The sequence below is a fragment of the Lepidochelys olivacea genome (genome assembly GCF_965140295.1).
Source record: "Lepidochelys olivacea isolate rLepOli2 genome assembly, chromosome: 8".
Taxonomy (NCBI): domain Eukaryota; kingdom Metazoa; phylum Chordata; order Testudines; family Cheloniidae; genus Lepidochelys; species Lepidochelys olivacea.
This window is the reverse complement of record NC_140418.1, coordinates 17,817,093-17,837,364: the sequence shown is the minus strand read 5'-3', so window position 1 is coordinate 17,837,364 and position 20,272 is coordinate 17,817,093. Positions and strand designations below refer to the sequence as shown.

General features: G+C 39.8%; 1 long non-coding RNA gene across 1 annotated transcript in view; it reads left to right on the top strand.

The window, feature by feature from the left end:
* The first annotated feature begins 4,460 nt into the window (after positions 1-4,460).
* The window catches only part of LOC311525042, a 365,087-nt gene continuing 349,275 nt past the window's right edge, over positions 4,461-20,272 (top strand). Inside the window, exons 1-2 of the long non-coding RNA XR_014712661.1 lie at positions 4,461-4,592; positions 10,292-10,343. This is a non-coding gene — a long non-coding RNA (uncharacterized lncRNA). The remainder of the gene's footprint in view (positions 4,593-10,291; positions 10,344-20,272) is intronic.

The following is a 20,272-nucleotide window of genomic DNA, read 5'->3' as shown; positions in this document are numbered from 1 at the left end:
ATTGCAGTTCAAGATCTGGGAAGAGTCTTCAAGGCTCGATACCTCATGTTTTCCTCATTTGTTTGAAATAAGCAGAGTTCTGGAAACTGCCTCCCTAGTGTATTTGAAACGTATGCTATTGACCAGCTTTTGCTTATTGGTACATTTGTGACTTAGTGAGCCAAGTTAACTCAGACTTCAAGGCTAGTCACCATTAAGAATACAAATGTAAAGGGTTAAAACAAAGTACAGTATTTATCCCTCGGTCTACTGCAACCTTATGATGAAATCAACCATATTGAGAGCAATGAAAGGGTTAAGGCTCCTGAGCTCTACAAAATATCTTTCAGAGTAACAGCCGTGTTAGTCTGTATTCGCAAAAAGAAAAGGAGTACTTGTGGCACCTTAGAGACTAACCAATTTATTTGAGCATGAGCTCACGAAAGCTCATGCTCAAATAAATTGGTTAATCTCTAAGGTGCCACAAGTACTCCTTTTCTTTTTACAAAATATCTTCTAAGCCTGCTTTTGTAAAGAAAAGGTGGATTTCTGAGCAATATGTTACTTGAGCTCATTTTAGCCCTCAGCATATCTTAAAGCAAAACCCATCAACTACATTATAAAGTATGCATTCCAGTCATTATTGAAAGATTTTAGACTTCCCCAGGAGGCATTTAACTAATAAGAGGGTTACAAGGGCACATACACTTGTCAGTCAAATGAAAGGTAGCCTACAAATCCTCCCATGGAAGAGAAAAGGAAGAATAAAACACACAAAAGATGGAAAATGTACCATGCAATTTCCCACACCCATAAGGCAAAAATCGTTGTCATTGGAATATTCTGGCCCACATCAGCTAATCTAAACCTCATATCAAATGGCTCTGTGAATGAAAGTGCTGTCATTGGTATGATTGTATCTGTGTAATGTAGCGTGTTACACTTTGTGACACTTCCATCTCTTCCCTATTATATAGTAATTATTTCTGAGCTTAATCTTTGGCAAATTATATATTTCATTCAAGATATTCATGCACAGTTGGGACTCACATTTATATACATATTCTATGGCCTACACTCCTGCCCATTAGCATTTAATATAGTTTTTCTTCACTGGTACATAACAGGAAGATGTTTCACAGATATAAAATTAAGCCAAGCCTGTTGCAATAAATTCAGTTGGAGAAGACTGAACTTCCATATCCTGGTTTGAAAGAGATCAAAATCAGGACTTAGAAGTACAATACTTGGTTAATGGAAGAAGATTGAAATTTGTTTTACATGACATTGAATCTTTATTAAATTTCTATGCATGGATATTTATTCAGTTTCCAAAATCTATAATGTGGACCAACAATTTACAGAGCACACAACTGACAACATAATTTGTTTTAGAATTGTTGATATTCTGATACCCAACAAGTCTCACTTATTGTAGCATTTGAATGGGCTGGGGTGGGTAGAAAACTTCTCCATGTTTTTGAGAAGTCCCTACTTTGGAGGAAAAACAGAGATCCCTAGGAACCAAATTACAAGGACCACATTTTGCTTTCAATTGCACATGAAGGACTCATTAGCTTACTTAGATGGGGTCAAGCTGCAAAATTCTGATTTAGATCCATATTTTGAACCTGAACTTCTGGGGTATTTGGATCCAAGATTTTAGTTTGACACATTAGAACTCTTGAAAAATGAAGATCTGGAGTCAGGTTTAGATATAAATACCCCCAAAGTCAGTGGTCATGTCATAGAATTCACCTAGTGGGTTGTGAAAAGGTTCCTGCGGTTAAAAGTTGTACTTAAATGTTTGGCTTTGAAGATTCTTTCTACTATAAAATGCCCCTTTTAAATGTCACATGCTAATACAACATTCAGGCAGTAGCCATCTCTGAATTATTCATATTTTATGTTTCACAAGGAACTTAGTTCTCAGGATGCAGGAATTTTAGATAGATAGATGGAAAGTCCCTTGGCTTCACTGCAATGAGAATTTGAATAGAGCTAACAACTTTTTAATGGGAAAGGTTGAGTGTGAGTAATTAATTAACTAATAACATTCAGCCCTAATAGATAGTGTCTTTTGTATGAAGATTTTAAAACATTAAAAGCCAATTTTGTTCAGTGGCTGCTTGTAGAAGTGTAGAGTTAGACATGGCCAATGCCTGCCCTTACCGTCCACCATCTGAGGAGACTGGATTTGTCGGATAAACCCACTTGTATGATTTCCCACTTAGGAGGAAGGTAATACAACCTGTCAGCTCTACTAACATGCTGTGGTGGAAATTCCTTTGCTGAAATGCATGTCTGATGAGCAATTCAAACCTGTGAATGCAAGCAAGAGTAGTTTTCATGTACATGGAAAAAGTATGCAAGTTTCTACAGTGCAAATCTTACTTTCTTTAGATCAGAGATCAGTGTAAACCAAGTGTACAAGATGTTTTTCTTAGGAAACCCAATAAGCTTTCAGACCTTACCAGCAGACCATTTCCAACACAACATGTATGATATGGTCAGGCCTCTTGGTTGCACTGGAACAATAAAACCCACAAAGGTCAGTCAAATACACCCCAATCAGTGTAGCATTCACAATCCTGACTTACCTTGAAGTAACTTTGTCTGTTGGCATTGGCAGAAATGATAGTACTCCTAGGAAACAATACATATGGGGCAGTGAACATGAAATGAAATTGTAGTGTATGATAAAGCAATACGTCTCCCAGAATGAACTTTAAAAAAGCCCTCTCATTTTTATAAATTCCTGTTTTCTAACATTTTTCAGCTGTAAACACTAATCCAATTTAAAACCCTCTTCTGCCAAGCCAGACTACTTTAGCTTTGGTCTTCAGAGGTGGAGAGGTATTTTGCCCTAAAGGAGTGTAAACACATGATTTGTGAATATAATATTACATAGTGCTTCTATAGGGGCTCTCGCACAAAGATATCAAAGCGATTTACAAACACTAATTAGAGTTAATCATCACAACACCCCTGTGAAGTAAGTATTATTGTACCTATTTAACAGTTAGGGATAGTGAGGTACTGTTATATAACAAATCACTGTTGAAAACTGCTAAACTTATTTGCTCCTGGAATCAGTATTATGGCTAGATTCTGCAACTAGACCTATATGGGAGTCACCTGTGCCTGCCTGGAGTTCTGTTGACTTCCCTGGGGCTCCATTCTGGCACAGGGTATACAAGCCAAGCAGATCCAATTGCAGGATCTATCCCTCAGAATACATGATCACCTTCACTACAGTTACTACTTCAATATAATTACACATGTTGAATAGTTGGTTGTAGTCAGCTGGAATTTGAGAGAAGCGATTTGCTATATTATATCTCCACAGGAGTATAGTATAGCTCTAGAAGGACATTATATAGACAATATTTTATATATAATGTCCTGCTGCATCTGTAATATAGAGACCGTGTGCTGTGGACTTGCTTGGGTTCTTTTATGTATGATAGATTAATATCTATTATGTATAATAGTGTAATATAATTTAATTGAAAAAAGTGGATTGAATTTATTTATGTAACAGTTCATAGAACAAAAAGCCTGCTTTTGTTAAGAACTTGTAAATCTTAAGATAACTCTGTCATACCTATTCCTTGGATCTGGATGCATTGGCTGCATTTCTCTTTCTTTTCAGCCTATCTGCACCCTCCACATTTCCATGTGGTCTTTTCCGAATCAGTTTGTGTGTGTGTTGTTTTAACCATGAAAAATATTTGCTTCCTTTGCATACTCTGGCTAAATGGAAGTGAAGAGCTATGTAGGTGACAAAGAGACCAAACAATGATAATGTAGACTATTGCAGCTCGCCTGTATAAGTGGATGGGAAGCTGCAATTCTCTCATTATATGGTGAGTGTGTGGCTATTAATCAGCACCACTGGTATGTTTTCTTCCAGCATGGCATCCTTCATCCAAAAATTGTTGGCATTTCTGGGATTCAGAGGATTAACCAAATACTTCCCTATGATAGGAATGCCCAGGTCTCTCTCAGTGCAGGAGAATGAAGGACAACAACTGTAGAATGCACCTGTTACTCTATTTTCCTATTGAGACCCCTTTCAGAGAAGCCTTTTACTGTACTTAGAATGCCCATTTGGCCTAGCCTTTCCAGTGGACTTCCCCTTGGACTTTCAACCTTAGTCATGGATTCTTCATCATAACATACAAAATCACATTGAGTTCTGTTGATTTGAACAATGGTCTAAGCGCTCTACTCCATTTTAGCCTGCTTCTCAAACCTTCTTGTTCTGTTGCTCTTTTATTTCATTGACAGTTTACTTGATTTGTCTACAGACAGATTGTATTGGGCCACGTGTGGCTTGATCTTTCTATAGCTAGTCTTGGATCCATGCAGTGTGTGTGGTTGCACAGGGTGTTCCTTCACCCCTACGTTCCCCACTCAGTGCGGGAGGGGTCTGGTATCTGACTAGATTCCTGTGGTGGCTGCCTATCCTCGTAGCAGGCAGTGATTGCTCTCCTGCTGCAGCTAAGTGGACATGGCTAACTGTTTTCTATGCACTGCTCCTGGCTCTTCTCCTTGCATATTCTACCTGGACATGTGTCTGACTATCTAGAGCATGGAGAGAAGAAAAGGTAAGGGAGAGAGCACCAAAAAATTGTCAGTGTCTCATCCCATGTTTATAATTCCAAAGGGTGGAGAAATACCAACTAGTTGTGACCTGTGAACCAAATCTTTCTGGCTATTCTCTCTGTTCCTGTTAAGAAATTCCTAATGCACAGAGGTTTCCAGTACTGCCCCTTTCTACTGTGTGGGAAAATATATATATATATTAGCTTTGCTTGAAACAGATAGCACTGTGAAAGTTTTCACCCTAAAGTAGAATGTCTGATGTAGAGTGAGTGAGTCCGTCCATGTTTTGAATACTCAGGTGTGTGTTCTAAGCAGCCTTGAGAAAGTAGGGCTTTATTTTTTTTTACCGTTTAAACTATGGCAGCACCCACAATGTGCTAAACATTGTGCGGACATAGGAGACATGGTCCCGGACCTTGTATGAGGGCAAAAACAACCCTACCCCCCACAAAAACTCCACAAAGGGCTGGGGAAAGATGCAATGGACTCGTTCAAGCTAAGTGGGCAGATTGATAGGTACGTTTCTGGTTAGTCCCCTGGTGGTGGTGCGTGTGTGTGTGTGGGGGGGAGAGAGCTGTGCTGGCTGATTTTATAAAATAATTTTTAAAAAGATGGATCAGAGTGTTAAATTTGATGCTAATCGTAAGCATAGGTTCATAAATCTGGCCTTATGTTTGTGAAGTCAAAGGTCACACCCTGCTCTGCAACATTTCTTATCCCTGCCACTGTGATGTATTAGCAGTGTGAAATCATCAGTTACACAATGCGTTTTTCAACCCCTGTAGCGCCAGGCAGCCAAACTACATAATAATGACATTCGCAAACTAGAAAAGAATTCTCCATAGAAGGCTTGAGTCAAGGTTACTGTGGCCAATTGACGGCATTTCTGATTTAGTGTTACATGCCACTTCATTCAGCCTGATAAATCAAACCTCCTCCACACATTCAGAACATTCCTAATTTGCAAAGAGGGAGCAATTCGCTTCCTCCTGGAATGGCAGCACTTCTCAGCAGCCATGATTTTGTAGTCTTTGCAGAGATTCACCTTCACATCATTAGCATCGACCCCTTCTCTTTCTTTCTTTCTTTTTTTTTTTGATGTCACCTTGTAAGAAACTCCAGTGCCACGTGAAATGTAAAAGGGAGTTATTACACTGATGGCATTTTTTAGAGACTCTTGAATGTAACTCCTTAATGGCTCTGATCCTCATCCCCTGGATATTTTCTTTATTTTAGAGTAGCTCAGGTTTCTTTCCTCTGACCTAGATGCCCCTCTGCTGTCCTTTTTTTCAGTGACATATTTGGTATTTGTTAGCTTCCTCAGTGCATTGATTGAATCCAGTTAATAGTGTCATGAGAGGTGCTATAATTAATAATGAATGTTTCTGTCCCTGGTTCCTTACCTTCTTTTTGCTTCTGAGGACATTACAAAGAAGTTGTTTTTGCCATATAAACAGTATAGTCCAAACATAGTCTCCTCCCTGGGTATGTACCTTGGTTGAACAGTGGATCTTTATGCATTTGGCAGGGAGGAAGGGTGTGGTGTTCAAGGCTTGGGAAATTATTGCTCAGAAGGACTCATAAAAAGTGTATTTTGAGGAGGGATTTAAATGTGGAATGGGAGAATTGTGCAATAAGGAACAGGTGGAGGGGAGATGAGGATAACACGGATTTCAATGGGCTTTGGAACAGGCCCTTAATTCACATGTTCAGTATCACTTCACAGGGTAAGAAATACAAACACAATTACCGAATATTACTGGAGTGTTTGTGTTACTTCTGATTTGTCTGTGTATGCGTGTGTGGGGGGTACTAGCTTAATTCACCTTGACAAACAGAACTTGGGACAAGTTCTCACAGAGACTTAAAAGGTAAGTTACGGTGGTGGTATGCGTTAAACAATACAACAGAGCAATGTCGGATGAGCAACTGGAATATACAAATATGCATTTCACATTGGGTTTGGAGACCACGACTTCAAAAAGCCAATCAAGTTATATCAGAACCAAAGAGATGTTGAAATTCTCTTAAAATTTTTCTTGGGAGAAATTTTTATTGCTTGTAATTACTAAGAGGTATCCTGTGAAGCTCAGGCAGCAGAAAAATATTATATGCATTGCTATTTAAACAAAAAGTAAAAGAAGCTGCTCTTGTCTGGTAAATATGTCATCCTTTCAGAGCGTGAAAACACAATTTACCATTCGACATCTTAGAACTTGGTGTGATTCTCTCTTCTTTTTCCTATGCTGCTGTGCTGAAGTTTACTCTGTTGTATAATTCTCAGTTCAGCAATTTACATTTTCTCTTAGGTTGAGCAGCTCTCTGTTGCATAGTACTTTACAGACGCTATGAGGTATCCCTACATGCAGGCAGTTTTCACCGAGAGCCTATTGTGCTGGTGTTTCCTTGATTATGCTATCCTCTAAGATTGTTAAAAGTGTAAAAGCCCTTAACATGTCAAATGCAGCTGAATTGGCCTCCTGTCTTTGATATGAAAAGTGCAATTAATGTTTGGAAAGAGAAGCTGTCAGCAGAGAGGTGTGCTGAGGTGAAGTGTAGGCTTTTGTTTTCATATTGTTCACAGTCTACCTGAAGACAGGCCAAAAGACACAATGACCAAGGCAGAAGTAAGATCTATAAAGAGGAGGTAATACTGGCCAATTAAATTCTCCCAGTCTCTTGTACATTTTGTGTTTTGCTTGCCATCCATGTGTGAGCTGGACAGATGGATTACAGTTGAAGCTAGTCAAGAAGATTAGCAATGTCTAGGGAAGATTACATAACTGGTAATATAAAAGTTAAGATACCTTTATCTAAGGGACTTTTTATAAAGAGATGGGTACAATTATTTCAATGAGTTAACTTTTTCAAGGGTAGAGGTCTGTGTGAATGTCTCAAAGTAAATTAGCATTGTGTGTGTTAATAGAAGACTTGATGACATCATGGTGTGCATGGCCTAGAAAAAACAACAACTGAGAATTCTAAAATCCTGATTAGATGCATTAGAATGGAATTGCTAAGCCAAATTTACTAAACATGTTCTGTGGAGGATGAAGGATTGACTAGTTTAGAACACAAGCATGGGAGTTGCACATGGGGTTATAGAAGAAACAAGGAACAAAAGATGAATGATGAAAAATGCAACATATAACTGGAGAGTGTCTAGGAATCAGAGTGAAGAAAGAAACATCAGTCAACAGAGAGGTTTCTGGAAATGGTTTGAAGTCATGAAGGAGCAGGCTCAAATGCATGAGAGACAAATTGATGTTGGTTGCAACATTCTAAGTTCTGTGTGGGAGGGAGTTAGGAGGCTGTTTGCTGTATTGGTGTTGAACAGTGTGGTTTGTAAGGAAAGCAGAGAGGGCCATAATTCTAGAAGACAGATGAAAGGTGTCATGTAGAGGAGGTTGGGTTCCTGAGACATGATGGCCCCAGGAACACCTACTGACATTTTCAAACGAAACCAAATGTTTCAGTATTCCCACACTGAAACTTCAGTTTCAGCTTGTTGCCCCAAAATGAAGAGAAATTAATTGTTGCCTTTCAGGTGGACATTAATCTCTGCATATGCCTGAGCTTCTGTGGTGCCCTTTAGGAGTTGTAGTTCCTGGTCTCTCATGCCTCTGTTTTCTACTAAGCCTCTGGCAGAAGTAAATCTTCCATCATGCACCTCAGCATCTTCCTGTAGCTGAGCTGTCATGGTGCATCATGGGAAATGTCAACCCAAAACAAAATGACAAGCCAAAGTGAAATATTTAGCTTCAGCTGGTTGAGAAATGGAACATTTCATTTAAATTTTCCTGATGGAAAATTCCACCAAAATCAATGTTTGCCCATGATAACTTTCTATTTAGATGAAACCCCATTTTTCCAATGAGGAAATATTTCATTCAAACATTTTTGACCAGCCCTAAGCAAGGCTGCGCACTGGTGCCAAGTAGTGCTAGTTGTGGGGGTGGTTTTTTGATGCTCAAATACGATAGTAGCCAGCAGCTTAGAAATGCACAGTAGGAAAACAGATATTTAATAAACTAAACAATACTCTCAGCTCACTCCACTGACTACCAAACAGCCATCAATCAGACTGTGATAACTTCCAATCACAACCAAACTGGGCTAAAGTCAAACCATTGACTTAGGGTGTAAAGTTCTTTATAAACCATTCATTCTGTTGTGTCAATTTCCCACCTGTTAATTAATTAATTAAACAACCCTCCTAAAACAAACTCTAGCAAAGAAATAGGATTGGAAAGATATTTTTAAAAAACTTCATGTCATCTTGGCCAGCACACATTATACCTTCATCTTCAAACTCCTTTATTTTTGATGCGCTTAAAGACATAATGGACAAAATTAATGCACTGATTAATCTTAAACAATGCATTATGGAAGCATCGGGAGAGAAATTCCACATGGAATGTTTTATTTTACATCTTATCTGCTTTCAGCATGATGGGCATCTCTCTTTATTTTTGGTTTATGGATTATTGGGGTTTGATATAAAAGTACTTCCATAGCTTTTGACTTCAGAAAGCCTAATTGCTTTATTACTTTTATTCCATTGAGTGGTTTTGGTTTCTTTTTTTAAATCTCTCTTTACTGTATAATAATTCAGAGGCTACAGGCTTCAATACTGTGTTTAGATTTAGAATATCGAAGATGAGCCTGTTGCACTCATGAACTTTCAAGATGACTAGGTCAGGATAATATTCAATGGTGCTCTGATAAAGCCTGAATTGTGTGTCAAGTCCTATAGGTGATATTACCATTATGTTGTTTTGAACAGGAAATGGCCTTTATGATGCTTTCTTTAACAAGATCTCAAAAGGTCTGCTTTTTAATTCAAATTGCAAGCTGAATCTTCATATTGATAAGCCCGAGAGACTAAAAAGTAGTGATACTTGTGTTTTTGGGTGGCCATTACACAGTGCTCTTCATTCATCCAGAAGGGAGGTATTTTTTCACCTTTTTGAAGTTGATGCCAAAGACATTCCAAGAGCTATACAGAAATTGAAATAGCAGTAAGATTAAGAATAGTGTGGCATGGAACTTCTACTTTATTAAGAATCTACACAAACAGCTTCATGTTTACAAGTACAAAATACTCTACTGGTCCCCATTATCTATAGTTCTCTTACAGTTTGCTCTATTATTAGAGATGGGTGGCTAATTCATAGTGTGTAACTTATTAGATGAAAGTTGCCACATTTTTCTTATCTGTGAATTGATTACAAATTTTCTCACATGTATTTGCTTAAAATTATTCACTGAAAATATTTTTCCGATTCTGAGTATAACTCCAAATCTGTGGCTCATTGTCAAACAGGGCATTTAAAAAAATTTGAGGTGTTTTGGTTTAACCTGTTGGTCACATGGTATGTTTCCATTCCTGGATTGAATTAATTTAAATCTCAGAGCTGGATTTTTGGTGTGAATGCTCATGAAATTCACTTTCCATAAGTAATCTGCAGTATATGCTCTTTCTGAAATCATTCTTGCCACTAATTCATTTTCTAGAATATTCTTGGAAAGAAACACAAAAGGAGGCACAAACAGAATAGAAACAAGTTGAATTAAAATTTGAAAAAATATTTGCAGAAACTTTGTTGTATTTTACGTTGTAGACAGGATTTCAAAATTCTAATTGCTACATGAGAGGTTTAACACTCACCTTTATTTCTCTGCCCTCCTATTTTCTCAGAGACCACATAAAGCCATCTCCTTGATGCACTTGATCTCCATTAGTCCTGAAGGTAGGTGACTCTTCAATTTTCTGCCACATCACATAAATCACAGTTCATTTATTGCCGATCTCAAGTAAAATACTCGTACAGAGAATGACTGGATAGGTCAGAGCATTTCATTTAACGGTGATGAAATGGATATCAACATTTCCATACTGATGTCAGGCCTAGTAGAGACAATGCATGCATCACATAGGTTGCCAGCATGGTTGCATCTTAGCATGTTGTGCAAGGCCCATGAAATTGTCAGCTGTCCTGTCATATACAAATCAGAGAAAATCAAACCCTTGATTTTCGAATCTTTGTCAGCAGCATTTTTAGTCCAGGTTCACTCTTCCTCATTTAAAATGGATAAGGCTTATCTGCATTCATTTCTTAGATCATTGCTTTAGCATTTCCAAGATTTTACCTAAGCATGACTTTTATAACCTTGTCAAAATGGTAGTGATAAAGGATGCATCAGCAGTTTTCAATCCTATTTCTTTTTTCAGATCTGCTCATCAGCTTTCTTTAACAGAGTAATGGATAGGTTCACAGATCTTTTATTATTGTCTTTCATTTGTAAAGGAGCTTTATTTTGGTCAATGAGACATCCAGTATAGAAACATGGTGAGCATGAAGTTCACATTGTCTCTGTACGTGTAGATGAATCTGATCAAACGTTAAAATCATGCAGTTAGTTCTACAATATTTACCACAAAAAAGTAGCTTTCTGGGAAGTGGTTGTTATGGAAACAGTAGCCCTGAGTCCTTCCAAATGGAAAAGATTTATTTGAAGGGAACTAAAACTGTTAAATATTCAATAAGGATAAAGAGGTGAGCACCACAATGTTCATCGTAGCTGGCCCTACATAATGCTTCAAAAATGAAGATAAAAACATGGAGGTGGTACAGTGGAGCAAGTATAGATGCTTTACATAGTTAATTTATAATGTTACTGAAAACTGTGGGGTTCCTAGATTAAGGAAGCAGGAAATTCATAAACCCAAAAGAAAAGATCACTCAAAATAGAGAAAAAAGAATAAACATCTCCCCCTTTAGGAGACTAAACTCCCAAAACAGAATTCAGCCAACATGTGGGCATATGCAGCAGCTTGATGAAGCTCATCCCAATACAAGGAGCTTGCAAAATGTACCTTACAAGCTCATGTGAAGAATTTACATGTGGGCTGAAGCAGTTCAGAACACCTTTCATGGGCTTTCTGCATTTGGGTGAATTTCATTTATAACAGTTATATGCACTTGTATGGTCCATAGATTACATGTGTATATGGTGTCCTGAGGTCACTTTAGCTAAGATATAGGGTATCTCAAGAACATTCTGTGGTATACGACTGTGAAAAATTGTTAAGACACAGTGCAGATGAAAACAGATGCACCTTCAAATGTCAACTTAAAATAGTGTAATTTGTTGAACAGTATAACAGAAAAAAAATCCCCCAAAACGAATTAAATAATTAAAGCGAAAGGGGTAGTGAGAAACATCGTTTCCCCAAAATTCATTCAAATGCAAAATCAAACTTCAATTTGATTATATTTCTGTCCCTTTTGTGTTTGCTTTCTGTGAGCATTTAGAACATGAGTTTTTACTAGCTCAAACACTAGTTAAAATGAAATTTAAGCTTGGCTATTCACTGGAGATAAATTTCAAATTCTGTAAAACTCAAATTCGTACTGTGCTGGTTAGTTACAGAACCCACACAGTTACATGTTTTGTTTCTGATTTGTTATATTAGTCATTTATAATTTAACAGAAAAAAAAATACTATGCAGCTTATGTAATAAACTAACATAATATGAATTTGAGAATTAAAACTGAATACACTCTTTGAAATTCGTTTTCTATCTGGGGACAGAACAACTAACATAGCAGGAACTACAAATACCTGTGGATGATTCATAAATTGTGGACCCAGAATTATTTCCTGGAAAAATATGAGAACAACCTTAAATAATGAATAATTTCAGTATTAGTGACAGAAAACAGGCAAAATTCAAATGATGTTCACCACAAATGATTTTCATAGCTCTAAACGTGACAACATTAATTTTATTAAAATTAAGATTGCTTTCTCCCTTTTAGCATATCCTGAACTTGGAACAGTCCTATAGCTATTGTGGAACAAACTAGGTGCAGTTAATTACACAGCATGGGATATCTGCTAGCTATGTGCAAAATTATGGTAAGGCATGTTCAGCCTCTTTAGCAATTTGGGTGGCTGTGCTTTAGAAATTACCTTTTTCTGTGATTTCAAGGGAGGAGGATGCTGTTGGGAGTCAGTTACGTTGAGAGCAGTGCAGATGATGTATATAGTCTTTTTCACTCTGTATCTTAGTCCTTTGATAACAAAGACAAAGAGAATAAAGCAGACAGAGGGAGGAAAAAAGGCCTCAGAGACAGGCACTTGAAATGAAGGATATGATACTTATGATTGTTAGCAATCAGTGAACACTCTCCCGCCCCCCCCCCCAATATATTACTATTATTATTGGGATGATGATTACCTGACTTTGAAAGGCAAGGTGAGGAACTTGAGGCCTTCAAATGAAAGGTGATGTGTAAGTACACAGTACTAGTAATACTGGGCCCGCAGAGGGAATAGAAAGCAAAAGAGTAAAGTAAAACAGAAAGCAAAGTTTCCCCAGGGGTAAAGAGTTCCTTCCCCCTTTTGGACTCCATGTAACAGTAGCATTCTCACCTCACTGGAGAAAAAAGCTGGAGTCATAAGCGTGTTGACAAACATAATCAAAATAGTCTATTCCCAGTACCATGGAATCTTAATTAACATTGCAATTATATGCTGACTCTACTTTTTTTTCCTGTGTAAGCATTTTGATTGTAATTAAGTAAGACACTGCTTACAATATCACATCTGACTCTAACTCACAGTATTTCATTGTATACTAAAACAATTTATGCTTTCAAGTCAAATGGAAACTAACACTGGGAGTGGAAACTTGAGCACGGCTCTAATTAATCTTTCAGAGGGTACTGGTGTGCTTTTTATGATGTGCTTTTGGATAGGAGAAAAACGTCAAACCTTTTGATAGAAGTCCCAAATTGTAGGTGTGCACTGGAAGACAACTCACAGCATTCCCATAACCATTCTGGCAACACTTTCTGTGAAAAACATTTGTTCCCTTCAAAACTAAAACAACCGAGGCTTACATTAACAGCTGATCAAAAATGCATGCCACTGCCATATAATGATACGGGTAAAATGAAATTTAGTTCACTATTTCCTCTGTATGGGTGAAATTCACCCCTGGGTGGAGCACCAGCATAAGACCGAAACACCAACCACTAACTTCCACTTAACCTCTATTTTGCTGGCCTTGTTCATAGGGATAAATTTCACTGTCTGTGAATAAACTTCTCAAGTATGTAGGGTGGCAAGTGAGTTTCAATTCTATATAGCTCTTATCTTGAGATAATTTTGTTTCAGAAGGTCACTGCTTATGATAATTCCAGCAAATAATCTCATAAATTTATGCCATTTTAGGTTACCATGGTGGATGGTGGCATTTCAGAATTCTTTTGTATGGTGTTTTTTTTCTTGTCACGTGATTCAATACCTATCCATTAGATCAAGGCTTTTGCACGAGTCCACAAAAGTCATGCAATAAGCTTGTATTATATTGGCAGTCTTCTCTGGAATCTGGTTTGATGTCCCTCAGTGATCCATAGCTGGGGACTACAGTTAGCGTAATTAGTTCATCAGCGCCAGCCCACAACATTTTGGCACCTGGGGCGGAGAGCTCAAATGATGTCCCCATGCCCCCTTGCTTGGGCCAAAACTTTGAAACGTCTCAATTCTGCCTTCTTCCTGTTCTACTCCTCTCATGGTACTGCTCTGCTACATACCCCAATAAAGGAGAACTAACAACGCCTTGTTCAAAAATTTTAAGTAACACTTAACTTTCAAATGCCTAAACAGCAAATGTAACTTTTCTTGTCTGCATAGTAAACATTGGCATTTTTATCTGTTTGAATAATCAAAGTGGTGCTTTCCATGCCTTCTTGGTTGCAAAGATTTGAACTGCTTCCTGAAGGTGCACAGTCTGGGCCAGCTCATGCTCTATTGAGATGCTTGCAATTGTTGTTTTGGGTCTCTTATGGGATTATCCCGTGCCTCATAATCAAAATGTCTCCTTCTTTGGTGACTCTTGAATGGGTGGGAAAATAGCTTCAGTGCAAAGTTCCTCTGCCAACTTCGGTGCACTCTTCACAATGTTTTGAAATCCCTCATCTGACCAGTAAGACTGTAGGTATGATTTTGCTTTGTCCAGTTGTTCCATTGCTCCAGATATATCAAGGTCAACACCTTGGAGTCTATTGCTTACAACATTTATTTCAAACAGTATGTCATGCCACAGCACTAAGCCACACAGAAATTTGAAGTTATGTATGTTTCTGGTGATTCCATTTCCCTCTGCCACTGTTCTCCCACGAACAGTTCCTGTCATAGCATTATCCTCCATACTGGCAGCTATGGCACCATCTATCTTCCCAATTTGGTGTTTGATAGGCTTTATCGCCTCCACTTGACTTTCCCACCATGTGGCACTCAGTGGTTTCAGTGTTCGAGAGGTTGTACCCAGATATTGCTTCAAAATTTGCCATTGATGAGTTGATGCAAAGAAAAATACATAGATGCTTTGAATTACATTAAAAAATTCAGCAGCCTCACGAGAAACTAACGCTGCATCACTGACCACCAAGTTCAGTGAATGAGAACTGCATGGGACAAAAAAAGCTCGAGGGTTTAACTCTCAGATCCATGTCTTCACTCCTCTGTTCTTTCCTCTCACGCTGGCACCATTATCGTAGCCCTGACCTCTCATGTCAGCTATTGCAATTCCCATATCTTCCAGCTTTTTAAGAAGCACATCTGTCATACCAGCTTCTGTAGTATCATCAGTGTCAATAAATTCTAGAAAATGCTCTCTGACCGTCACCATTTCAGGGATATTTTCACTAGGTTCTGTTGTTTTTACAAAACCCACCATTAAAGTAATTTGTTCCGTATGGCTGATGTCAGGTGTGCAGTCCAGAATAACAGAGTAATATCTTGCTGACTTCAGATTTGCCACAATCTTCTGTTTGACTTTTGTTGCCAGTAACTGTATGATCTCATTTTGAATTATTTTTCCAAGGTAGTGGTGTGTGTACATTTCTTGGGTGGTGACTCTTCTTAGATGCTCCTGGAGTACAGCATCAAACTCAGCCATCATCTCCACAATTTTAAGGAAGTTTCCATTGTTTGGCACATACAGCTGATCTGAAGTGCCACGCAGTACTAGGTTTTGGGTAGCAAGCATTCTCACAATGGCAATGAGCCTTTTCAGAACATTTTGCCAGCAAAGAGACTTTGATGCAATCTTCTCTTGATGCTGATCATCTATGGTGGCCTTTAACCTTAGTCTCATCTCAAGCTCTTTCCACCTATGGAATGCTCTCTGGTGATTTGCTGCCTTCTCATGGCATGCCAGATTTCTAGCCAGATTTTTCCAGCCCTTTGTTCCTGTAGAACCCAATGTGGCTGGAACATTAGACTGGAAGAGTTTGCAACAAAAACAGTATGCAGCCTTCTGGGTTTTTGAGTACATAAGCCATGGCCTCTCCACTTTGTCACCATTGGGGATTTCACACCAGTAATGTGTTGGATGGAAACTTCTCTTTTCATTGTTTTTGGAGAACATGAAGTTTTTCACTTGCTGTGGCCCATGCAGTACAAGGAAGTCCCTCAGGCCACTGCTCAAGTGGGTCCACAATCCTGGATCATCTAGACTTAAGGAACTAAACTCAGCAGCAGCTGTTTATTGTGCCTCCACCACACTCTTCTCTGATCTACACTTTTCTTCAGGAATGTGCACGGTTACATCCATTTGAGATGGAGATATGGATGCTGCAGTAGCTGCCAGGTCACCTGTACTCTGACTAACTGGAAGATCAGGCATCTCCTCACCACTCACATCCTCACTGGGTCACTTAGTTGGGAGCCATACCTATCACCTCAATGTTAAGATGCACAGGTCAAGGTACTATAAATGCTGTAATAGGGGCTGTGAAATGGCCATGGTGAGATTCCAGGGAGTGGGATTGTGTTATCTGTTTCTCATAAAAAGAAAAATATTTTTTTAAGATGATGTCCTGGTGGATTTCCATGAAAGTTGCAAAAGACACAAGTCAAGGCATGTATTGATATTAACATTCATTTTAGGCATGAGTTCTTAGAAGGAGCATGTTTGCTTTTAGTTTATCCATTTCATATATTCTTCCTTATTGTATCACAATAGCTCACCCCTTAAGGGCTGAGGCTAGCTAACCCTGACTCCTAAAGAGGCACACCTGAGGTGGATCAGGGAATTCCTTATAAGGAGCATCAGGAAGCTGCAGGCTGTGGTCTGATAGGAGAAGGAAGTCAGTGCCAGAGCTCCACCCAGAATGGGCTGGGACTGATGGCATCAGATGGAGCAGATTGGGACAGAGGAAGGGCTCTGTGTGTGGCAGAAGAACCAGAGCTGAGTATGAACTTATGTTTCGGTTGTGGGCTTTATTCTGGGGATTGTCTGAACCATTTTTGTTGTTGTTATTAAACCAGCCCTGGGTGGGGATGCTGTTAGCCCCTTCTTGATGGTCCCTTAAGCACTCCTACCAGAGGCGGGTGCCTGCAAAGTGATCCCAGCCCAGACCATAAGGTGGTGCTCAGTAAATGGCAGCTCTGTTACTTATCCATAATATTCCTCTTCTCTAATTCCCAGATCTTAGACCTTCTCCTCACTCCAACTCTTCTCAGGTTGTCCTTTTAGAGCAGCAGTTCTCAAACTGTGGGTCGGTACCCCAGAGTGGATCATGACCCTGTTTTAATGGGGTCTCCAGGGCTGAAGCCAGACTTGCCGGGCCTCGGGGCTGAAGCCAAAATCCGAGCCTCACCACCCAGGGCTGAAGCCCCCAAGCTTTGCCGCCTCCGAGGATGGCAGGGCTTGGACTTTGGCCCCCCTGCCTAGGGTGGTGGGGCTGGGGCTTCGGTCCCCCATCCCGGAGTCATGTAGTAATTTTTGTTATCAGAAGCGGGTCACGGTGCAATGAAGCTTGAGAAACTGTTTTAGAGTCATCTCCTCCATTCTTTTTATCTCTCTTTACTTTGCTAGTGGTTGAGAATTTTTAATGTATCGGCAGTAACACTCAAAGGTCAAGTTTTGAACTTTGCTACTTACTAGCAGGGAATGCAGATCTACTTTAGAGACGCTATGAGTGAATGACAATAATGTTTATAGATTGATCTCTGAACCCCTCTCCACTGTAACTCATGGTCCCAGGGACTAACTCACATCACTCAATGAGACTTTCCAAAGGGGAGTGATCTTTAACATGCAAATTGACGTGTGAGAGCCTTCATGGAAAAGCACTAAGTATGGTATTTGAAAGACACTAGAAGACCTTGCTGCTGTTAGATTTCAGTGTATTAAACACCTTTTCAAAACTAAGCACTATTGATCGTTTCTAGCTCCTGTATGTGACTCTCAATGTAGTGGATTCATCTTTTATAAACTCCCTGTTTATGACACCCCTGCAGTGACACTCAGTATAGCAGGAAAAATCGTGCGGCGCTCCCTCCCTGCCCCCCTCCCCCCCCAAAAAAGAACTTTAGAATTATAGAAATGTAGGACTGGAAGGGACCAAGATAGTCATCTAGTCCAGTCCTCTGGGCTGAGGCAAGACTAAAGCCATGTCTACACTATCACTTCTGTGAGAAAAACTTACATCTCTCAGGGGTGTGAAAAAACATGCCCCTGAGTGATGTACGTTTTGCCAGCATAAGTGGTAGTGTGCACAGGGCTATGTCAGTGGGAGAGCTTCTCCCACCGACATAGCTACCGCTGCTCGTTGGGGGTGGTTTAATGATGTCGATGGGAGAGCTCTGTCCCATCAGCATAGAGCGGCTACATGAGAGATCTTACATGGCGCAGCTGCATCGGTACAGCTGTGCAGCTGTAAACTCTCTAGTGTTGACATGGCCTTAGTATTATCTTGACTATCCCTGAAATGTGTTTTGTCTAACCTGTTCTTAAAAACCTCCAATGACAGAGATTCCACAACCTCCCTAGGTAATTTGTTCCAGTGCTTTACTACCATTAGGAAGTTTTCCCTAATGTCTCCAACCTAAATCTACCTTGCTGCAATTTAAGCCCATTAATTCTTGTCCTGTCCTCAGTGGTTAAGGAGAATTTATCACCCTCTTCTTTATGTAACTTTTCTGCCAGGTGGAGTCGACAGCAACAAGGGCCAGGTTCTATATCTAGGGGTTCCTCTTAACAATACAAAACAGAACCGGCATGAGCCCCTACTCAGTAATCTGGGAAAATTTAACACCACCCAGGTGCCTGAGAGGTAGTACTTCCCCACTTGCAAGCATAACAGAAGAGAACTTTTATTAGAAGGGAAATGGAACCAAGCATTAATTTGGGAAAACACCAAAACCACATTCTAAAGCATGTGATCATAAGCAAAACTGACCACACAGTGAATTGTGGGGATTTCCCACCTTGTGAAAGTCTTAATGAATGAATGTCCCTTTAAATCATTACATGAATGAATGTCCCTCCCCCATTGCACCCCACTCAGTTGGCTATCCTTGGTTAGTGAAGACCCAGAGTTCAGAGGTGTGTTCACAGGGGTTCACCTCTCACCCCGGGACTTTGGGGCATGGAACAACGACTCTGCTGCTGCCTCTGCAACTGGCTCACACCTGCGGCATCTCTTTGCCACTTGTTTCTCTGCCACTGCTGGCCGCTGTTTCTGCTGTTGCTGTGTTTTTTGCTGCTGCTTCCGCAATATCCTGTTCTGACACTTAACCCAGCTCTTAGTGATTTCAGTGGTAGCGGGAAACTTCACAACCAGTGCAGTCTCTGCATTGTCTCTCTTTGTCTCCACACAAGGTCTAAGGCTTTTCCCCTAGATCTGCTCAGCAGGGAGGACAGCTCTAGGAATCACTAACCAGAAATAAGGACTGAATTGAGTCTAATCAGCTCTGGCATTAAATCTTGGAGAGGAGCAGGTCAAATGGAGTCTAAGACTTTTTAGGCAGAGTCCACACCAGCAGGTAGAAACACCTGTCCCCACCCACTCTGAACTTCGCTGGGATGTGGCATCCCTACGCCCTGCTTATCAAGTGAGGTGCTGTTCAGGGTGACCCCCTCACTCAGGGCAGGCTAAGCACAGTTCTGTTGCCCTTTACTCGTACAATAAAGATAACATTTCATTACCCCTGCATTCAAATACCAGAATGATTTGTTAACCCCAAACAAGCCAAAATTGATTATTTTGCAAAGCAGCTCCATCTGCTGCACACCTAGGCAGAGTAGGCATGGCTATGCGACCATGGTCTGTTCCTGAAGTCTTTTCCCCCAGCTCATCATTGGATGTCGGGGGAGAGCTCATTCAGACTGTGCTTATATTTATAACCACCCTGTATGTTCTTGAAGACTAGGCTCTCCAGACTAAACAAACCCCGTTTTTTCAATCTCCTCTCCCCACCCCCTCCCATAGGTCATCTTTTCCTGAGCTTCAGTCGTTTCTGTTGCTCTCCTCTACACTGTGTCCATGTATTTCCTGGAGTGTGCTGGACACAGTGTTCCTGCTAATATATCCCAGAATGATGATCACCTTTTTTTTTGTGTGAAACAGCATTACATTGTGTTGACCCATCTTTAGTCTGTTATCCACTACACGCCCCAGATCCTTTTCTGCAGCACTCCTTCCTATGCAGTCATTTCCCATTTTGTATTTGTGCAATTGTGCAACTTTACTCTGATAATAAGATGTAGCATTTTACCTTTTCCAAGTATTGTGTTAGCAGTAGGTCCTTTTGCAGAAGGAAGCTTTTATTTCAACAAAAAAAGTGGGGTTTTTTTTTGTTTTCTTTTGTTTTTTA